Source organism: Hyla sarda, chromosome 6, assembly GCF_029499605.1.
Source record: "Hyla sarda isolate aHylSar1 chromosome 6, aHylSar1.hap1, whole genome shotgun sequence".
In the NCBI taxonomy this organism is placed as follows: Eukaryota; Metazoa; Chordata; class Amphibia; order Anura; family Hylidae; genus Hyla; species Hyla sarda.
Window position 1 is genome coordinate 128,900,579 of NC_079194.1, and position 8,918 is coordinate 128,909,496.

At 51.1% G+C, this 8,918-nt stretch overlaps 1 long non-coding RNA gene across 2 annotated transcripts in view; it reads right to left on the minus strand.

Annotated features, from left to right (window-relative positions):
- The window catches only part of LOC130276102 (uncharacterized), a 75,536-nt gene extending 67,538 nt beyond the window's left edge, over positions 1 to 7,998 (minus strand). For both annotated transcript variants that reach the window (XR_008845022.1, XR_008845023.1), the window contains exon 1: positions 7,892 to 7,998. This is a non-coding gene — a long non-coding RNA (uncharacterized LOC130276102). The remainder of the gene's footprint in view (positions 1 to 7,891) is intronic.
- Positions 7,999 to 8,918: the final 920 nt, after the last annotated feature.

The following is an 8,918-nucleotide window of genomic DNA, read 5'->3' on the forward strand; positions in this document are numbered from 1 at the left end:
AGGAGAGAAAGAGCCTGTACAGGACAGCACACTGGTGAGGTTAAAGACAATGATAAATGGCCCCCAATAGTCCTCAGGGATGCTCGACTTTCTGAGCACAAGGGGCAGAAACACAGACCAAAACATGGTCCATAGAATAAGGGTACAGTACAATAGGGTCATGGGCAGGGGTGTAGCTATAGAGGTAGCAGGGGTAGCAGTCGCACCCCGGGGCCCAGGTACCTAAGGGGGCCCCAAAGCACATCTGCTCCATAAGAGCAGCAAAGCTCCAGGTCCCTCACCTGATGGATATCCCTGTAGGCATGTCAACTTCAGCAGCAATTCCCCATTCAAAAGTAGCATCGGTCCTACAAAAAATGAAATTTACAGTATCCCAAGAAGTTGCTGGTCTCAGCCTCAATTTCTCACTTTACTGGGATTTTCAAGGAAGTCTCATTTAATGACATTTTCATGATCCCAATAAGTTTCTGGCTGCAGCATCCACTTCTCACTCCAATGGAATCATCTCTCTATCCTCTCTGTATCCTCAGCTCAGGTTCTTATATATCCTAGTGGGGAGGCATCAAGGACATTTTTAGATGCCCTCTCCAAATCTGGCTGTAGGCAATGATTAGGACACAGCAGGGATAAAATATTCCCTTTGTCTAATCTCAGCAGATCTCAGCCATCAGGAGGAGACAGAACCAGTAGTTACTTGGAGGAGACACAGAACCAACCATCGCCCCCTCCTGTGCCACTGTCCAGTCTGCAGACATACTGATCAGCCAGACAGGTGTCGAAAAAGTAGAGATACATACAAATTAGCTGTCTTTCAGTGGGAAAAAAAAAGGTGCCCCCTAGTGCCATACTCAACAAAAAGCTAGCCTATAAGTAACGTCTAATCCATATATCATCCTGGATACATCTCTAGGTGTTATCAGCCAAGAGGAAGAGGACTCATGCAAGCCAGGAATGCTGACATTTTTCTCTACAACTCATAGTTTACACTTCAGCATTACACTACATGCCACTCAGTGGAGCCAAGCAGTTTTACGACTGCATAGAGAATTGTTTTTCGAACGGTTACATGATCTCATCCTTAGCAACCATAGCCACGCAATGGGCTTCCCATGTAAGTGCTTGCTAACAACCTAATGGCCACATGTTACACAGAGGCAGAATTACTGATGTTGCCAAACCTCATAGATACCGCAGCAATGAACAATCAATAACATGTTTACACAGTGCAATAAAAACAGTCCACAACATAACCATGTCTGCAATGTCTCCAGCTGATAAGGTGTAACTGCTTAACATCAACATAACAAACCATAGTTAACTTAGCTTTTTTTCATAAGGAGGGCCCCTGGCAGTGCCAGGGACACTATTCACTATTACCCTTTTTTATCTTCCTTTCTTACTGGTGGGCTAGGTGAGAGGTCTAGCTTGGAAGTATCCACAAGAAAAACCAATACCTCCTCAGACCCAAGTGAAGAAAGAAGAATTTCTCTGTAATAAGATTTACTACAAAGTTTGTTAGCTTTACAATATTGATTTATGAAAAAAAAGGAGATTTTTTAACACTTACCGTAAAATCTCTTTCTCGAAGGATCCATTGGGGGACACAGACAGTGGGATGTACCAAAGCCGTCCCTTGGGTGAGCAGATAAGTAATCAGGCAGATGGCTGATCCACTGCCGCCTGCAATACCTCACGCCCCAGGGTAGCATCAGCCGATGCAAAAGTATGAACCCGATAAAACCTCGAGAAAGTGTGCAAAGACGACCAGGTAGCCGCCTTGCAAATTTGCAAGGACAAGGCTCTATTCTGGAGAGCCCAGGATGCCCCAACAGAATGTGTGGAATGAGCCACAACCCTGAAAGGAGAAATCTTCCCCTTACAGCGATAGGCTTCCGAAATGATAGACCGAATCCACCTAGAAATGGTGGCCTTGGAAGCAGGTTGTCCCTTGCGACGACCCTCTGTGAGGATGAAAAAGGAATCACACTGACAAAACGAAGAAGTGATGGAGAGCTAAACACGAACAGCCCGAACCACGTCCAGCTTGTGCAGTAAGCGCTCCCTTGGATGAGAAGGAGCCAGGCAAAAATAAGACCTCCAAGTACGGTGGTAAATCCTTGCAGAGGAGGGCTTACGAGCCTTGAGCATGGTGCGAATGACTTTGGAAGAGAACCCACGGGACCTCAAAATCGCAGTCTCAACCGCCACGCCGTCAAATGCAGCGACTATAAATTGGGGTGGCAAAGAGGACCCTGAGAGAGCAGGTCCCGACAGAGCGGAAGGCGCAGTGGAGCGTCGTCCAGGAGCCTGACTACGTTGGCGTACCACGACCTTCGGGGCCAATCTGGAGCTACCAGAATGGCGGGAATGCCCTCTGCCTTGAGCTTCCTCAGCACCCTGGGAAGAAGCGGAAGAGGAGGGAACAGATAGGGTATGGTAAAGCCCGCCCAAGGAATCACTAGGGCGTCCACGGCCAGAGCCTGAGGGTCCCGGGACTTGGACACAAATGGAAGGATCTTCCGATTGTGCCGGACGTGAAGAGGTCCACGTCCGGAATGCCCCAGAGGTCGCAGAGGTGCGCCGGGGTCGGGTGAGGACCGACTGAGGAAGTCCGCTTCCCAGTTGAGCACCCCCGGGATGTGAATCGCCAAAATGGCCGGAACCTTGCTCTCCGCCCAGGAGAGAATCTTGGTCACCTCGGCCATGGCTGCCAAGCTGCGAGTGCCGCCCTGACGATTTATGTATGCCACGGCCGTAACATTGTCCGACTGAACGCGGACAGGACGGGACTGAAGATAGGACTCCCAATGAAGAAGACAAAGAAGAATCGCCCGTAATTCCAATATGTTTATCGGAAGAAGGGTCTCCTGGGGGAACCAGAGTCCCTGAACCGTCCAATCCCTGAACACGCCGCCCCAGCCCGACAGACTGGCATCCGTTGTAACAACCTGCCAGTGAAGGGGAAGAAGCGACCACCCTTGGAGAAGAAGGGGGGAGCGAAGCCATCCGGGGCAGAGACTGACGGACCCTGAGAGGGAGAACAATCTGACGATCGAGGGACAGAGGAGACCTGTTCCACCAAGAGAGAATCGCCAGTTGGAGGGGGCGGTAATAAAACTGGGCAAAAGGTATGGCCTCCATAGTTGCCACCATCTGACCCAGGACTTCCATACAAGTGCGGATGGAGACTGATACCTGGGTCCGAAGGGAGCGCCGGACGCCAGACGCTTGTCCGGCGGAAGACGAATTCGGGCAGAGGCCGTGTCGAAGAGAAGTCCCAGAAAAGTTAGAGACTGGGTAGGACAGAGGACTGACTTGTCCTGGTTGACCATCCACCCAAAGCGAGTCAGAGTGTGGAGAGTGATGTCCAGATTCTCCAGAGTCTGGGCCCTGGTTGGAGCTTTGATGAGAAGGTCGTCCAGATAGGGTATCCCTGAGATTCCCCTCGACCGTAACAGGCCCATCACCGGCGCAAGGACATTTGTAAAGACCCGAGGAGCTGTGGCTAGACTGAAGGGGAGGGCTACAAATTGAAAGTGCCTCTCTGGAACCGCAAAGCGGAGGTACCGATGATGGCCCGAAAATATTGGCACATGGAGGTAGGCATCCTTGATGTCCACCGATGAAAGGAATTCCCCTTGTTCCAGGGACGCCACTACCGAACGGAGAGATTCCATTTGGAAGTGGTGGATGAGAAGATGAAGATTTAGACGCTTGAGGTCCAAAATTGGATGCACAGAACCGTTCTTCTTGGGGACCACAAAAAGATTTGAATAGAAACCCCAAAAACGTTCCCCTGGAGGAACAGGAACGATAACCCCCTGGAGAAGCAGAGACTGGAGAGCCGCTCAAAACTGCTTCGCCAGAGGAGGAGACCGGGGGGCCCGGGATCGAATAAAGCGATCCCTCGGAAGGGATGCAAATTCGATCCGGTAACCGTTGGACACCACGTCCCTGACCCAAGAGTCTTGAATGTGAGAGGTCCAAATGTCTCGAAAAAGTAAGAGACGACCTCCCACCCGAGAAGAAACCGCGGGTGGGGGCCTCTCTTCATGCAGAACTGGGCTTGCAGTTGCCTGATTTGGGCGCAAAACGGCCGGACCGGTTGGAGTCCAACTTCCAAGACGGGCGAGCCCGGAACGAGGGAGCCTTCTTGTCCCGCGAGGGTGCCTGCCCGGATCCCTTGTTGGAGCTGGAGGTCCGAAAGAACCGAAAGGAAAACTTTGGGAAGTAGGGCAAGCCTTATTTTGAGGTAACAAGGAACTCTTACCTCCCGTTGCCTCGGAGATAATCTCATCAAGGCGTTTGCCAAAAAGACGGCCACCCGTAAAGGGAAGCTCAGTGAGAGATCTCTTGGAAGCGGCATCCGCATTCCAAGCCTTAAGCCACATAGAGCAGCGGAGAGCCGCTAGATGCCAACAGCATAGGCAGAACACCGGGCTGCCTGCATGGAAGCTGCGCACAGAAAATCCCAGGCTTTAGAGCATTGGAGAGCCAAAGCAGATAGATCCTCCGGGGGATCCCGCCAAGATATCCTAACGGAGCTTTTGGCACCACTCCGACAGGCCCTTGGACACCCATGTGGAGGCGGAGATGGGAAGAAGAGAAGAGCCAGCAGCTTCAGTGGCAAACTTCGCTAAGGATTCTACCTTCTTGTCCGTGGGATCCTTGAAGGCAGCGGCATCTGCCAGAGGCAGTGTAGTCGCCTTATTGATCCGGTAAACTGGTGGGTCCACTGAGGGAGGAGAAACCACCTTAGTGACAAAGACCTTGTCAAATGGATAACGATCTTGAATTGTCTTGATTCCCGGGAACCTCTTGTCTGGATGTTTCCATGCGGTTTCCAGAATGTCGTCAAAGTCAGCGTGAGAGCTGAACTTCTGAGGTGCTGGCTTAGCACGATGAAAGGATACTCCTGGATTGACATCCGAAGATCCTGGGTCCTCTAAGTGAAAGGTGTCTCTTAGGGCTGTCACCAAAGAATTCACCGTTGCAACTGAGTCCGGGCGGTCCTCTGAGTCAGATGCCGGCTCGGAAGCCTCGTCCACCAGTTCACCAGGGGAATGTGAATGAGTAGAGGCAGTCCTGGAGGGGGGCAACTCTGACAGAGAACGCGGCTCTGGCGTGCCAAAGCGGCAACTCCGAGAACGTCCTCTGGAGGAGCAACGTTTGTGCCCAGATGACAGGGGGGGGGGGGGGGCGGGACCCACGAGGGGAACACTTACATCTACCTGAAGACTCACTGGAAGAGTCAGACGAGGCACCCCTAGGACGCTTGTGAGAGCGTGAAGTACATGGAGACGAGGAGCGAGCCCTTCCAGAGGTCCTGCGCAGGGAAGACCCCTTCAAGGCGGACACCACTTCCCGGGAGGCCTCAGCCACCGAGCGGGATACTTTGTTCAAGTCAGCCATATACTGGGTCAGGGAAGAAACCCAGGCTGGGGGAGCGGCTGGATCCACCGGGACCGAAGGAACATCAGGGGGTACCAGGGGGTCTGGGGGAGCAGTGGAGCAGGCAGGACAAGTGGGCTCAGCAGAGCCAGATATTTTGGTATTACAGTGCTTACAGAGATAGTAAGTCACTGAAGTTCCAGGTCTCTGTTTAGAGGGAGGAACAACTCTGGGTATGGACATAATGTGGGAAAAGAAGGGAGATAGGAACTTTCTAACCCTAGTCTGTGTCCCCTGTCAGCTGCAGTGAGGAGACCCGCTCTGTGCAGCTAGATAGAGAAACAGGCCAGCCAATTGGAAAAGGGGGGCGTGCCTGAAGCAAGGCACTAACTAACTAACCCCTGCCCACTGAAATTCGCGCTGATTGGAGGCTGCTTCGCGCCTCTGAGCGCTCCTAGCCCTGTGGGCGGAGCTACAGACCGCCGAAGAGAAACTGTCATGGCGCCCGCTCCTTGTCCCGAGCGCACTGACGGCCGTATGTGCGCTCGGGGGAATAGAGCGGGCGGCCAACGCCGGCAGAAACTGCCGGGGAAAAGAAAGAAGCCGACGCTGAAGTGTCTGGCTCAAGGAGTGCCGCGGCTGTAAGCCGCGATTAGGCACTGCCGGCAAGCGCCGCGGCTGTTTGCCGCGAATAAGGTGCTGTCGGCAAAGTGAAAGTAATCCGGCGCTGAGAGCGCCCGGCCCAGGACAGCTCCGCGGCTAACAGCCGCACATAAGGCGCTGTGAACGAAGTACCCCGATACACACACACACACACACACATAAGTAAAGTGCCGGAATAAGGCGCTGTGAAATAACGCACAAAGCACCCACACACACACACCTAAGTGAAGTGCCCCATATATAGTGTCCCTTCATGGTGCCACTGCTCCCCCAAAAATAAAGTGCAGCCCCTGAAAGCTAGCCACAAAAAACTGAAGGTGGCCAAAACTCCAGCTGTTGCGAGTCCATACCTATGGAGAAAAAGGGGGAAATTACTTACCTCAGTCAGAAGAACTTACCTAATGGAGTCTTCAGTGAAGTCTTCAGTCAGCTTCAGTTACCTGCATCAGCTATGCGCAAGCGAGGCGAGCAGGGAAATAGGGGGATCCGGAACCGTGAGGTACCACCCAAGCGCTGACCGTTGGCGAGGGGGGGTTAACAGCGCATATACACAATGTCTGTGCCCCCACACTCGCAATGGGGAAACGGGAAACCGCAGTCCCTGAGTCACCACCAGAAAAGAAAAGGAATAAAAAACTAACACGTCCCTAACTAGGAAAACAAAAAAATCTGAAGTCCTGGTCTGGAGCAACCCACAACACGTCCACCTCCTTCAGACACTAAGCTTAAACTGACTAGCTCAGAGCCTGAAGGCGGGTGTATCCTGCTGGGAGGAGCCGACTTTTTTTTATCACCATAGTGTCACACCTCCTAGAGACAGCAAGATACACCCACTGTCTGTGTAACCCAATGGAGCCGATAGAGAAAACTAAATTATACAGTAACCCCCCCGACATGCGATGGCCCCGGCATATGATAAAATCGACATACGATGGCCTCTCAGAAGCCATCGCATGTCGATGTCAGCATCGACATACGATACTTTTATATGTCGGGGCCATCGCATTAACTGCTATCCGACAGCGCAAAATGCTTAAGCTGCTGTCGGATAGCAGTTTAAGCATCCCGGACAGGTTCGCTTACCTATCCCCGCTGCTCCGGGTCCACTTCGCGATCCTCCGGCATCTTCTGTATCTTCTCCAGGGTCCGGGCCTCACTTTCCGGCGTCGCTATTACGTCACTACGCACGCTGTGCCGGCGCAGCAGCGTAATAACGTCACCAGAGAGCGAGGCCTGGACCCTGCAGAAGATGAGGAAGAAGCCAGAGGATCCCGAAGAAGACACCGGAGCAGCGGGACAGCATCGGGAGCCCCTGGGACAGCATCGGGAGCGGTGAGGACGCGGTCCGGAGCGACGGGGACAGGTGAGTATAACTTCCTGTACTTTACATTGCACGGATCCCTCAACATACGATGGATTCGACAAACGATGGGTCGTTTGGAACTAATTACCCTCGTATGTTGAGGGACCACTGTATATATATATATATATATATATATATATATATATATATTTTTTTTTTTTTTATACAGTTATATATATATATATATATATAAATAATTATTTGCATTATTATATGTGTTGGGACCTCACTCATTTCATTGTGTATCTTTTAGGCCAAATTACCTTTCTGATTTTTGCCCACATCGCAAGTAAATGTAGGTAACCTGTCAGAAGGCCTACTAATGACTACATTCAGTTAATTTCCCAAATGTATACTGTTGTCTGTGTGGGTTCTTTGACAGTTTGCTAACGGAAATCTGTCATCAAGGTCACCTGCACTATTCTGTCGGTACAAACAGGTAGTGCAGGTGACACTGAGGACAATGGTACTTACCTTGTTCTGTTCCATGCTGTAGTTCTACAGTAATCCTCTTCAGTATCTTTAGCTTCAAGCCCAGCTTGGAGCATAGGCAGAGCTTAGTTAGGTCACCACTGCTGTTCTCTGCTGGCTCTTGCTGCTAGCAAACAGTAGTGGTGACCACACTAAGCTCCGCCTATGCTCCAAGCCGGGCCCGGAGCTGAAGATGCCGAAGAGGATTACTGGAGAACGACACCACGCAACAGGGCAAGGTAAGTATGGTTGTCATCAGTGTCACCTGCACTACCTGTCTCTACTGACAGATTAGTGCAGGTGACACTGATGACAGCTTTTCTTTAACCCCCAGAAAGTGGTAAAAACAGTGGCCCCTTAGCCTGTGACCCCTAAATGATCTACCCACTCCTCTCCTGTAATACCCTGTGCTGCTGGGAACCCTATATCTCCCACTTTTTTTTTTTTTTTTCCAGATAGAAACCATGCACAAGACCAGCACACTGAAATACATAGTACTGCTGTAGACTGGGCTTCTTTGAGTGTGTAATTTTTAAAGTTTACCTCCCAGTACTTTACTATTCTAATCAACATTCTGTTCTGATTTAATTACTGGAAGAGGTGAATAAATATTATAAGGCTCAAGCAAAACTGGGGGAAAATTGCCACAACTAATGCCACAACTGATCACAGAAGTGCATCAGTTGGCATCAGTTGTGCATCATCCGGCGTCCACTGCTTCTGATCACCGGACGCGGGAGCGCAGGTAGATGCGTTCCCCTGTCTGCGGATTTTGAACTGTCCCATTTAAATGAATGGGATCAGTTCCTGCCTCATTTTCTCTCCAATGCATTTTCTGCAGCGCTGGAGGGAAAAAAACTGAGGACACATATACAGTGGGACAAAAAGCCTAGCCAGTCTCTAGATCTCAACCCCATAGAAAACCTTTGGAGGGAGTTGAAAGTCTGTGTTGCCCAGCGACAGCTCCAAAACATCTCTGCTCTAGAGTAGATCTGCATGGAGGAATGGGCCAAAATACCAGCAACAGTGT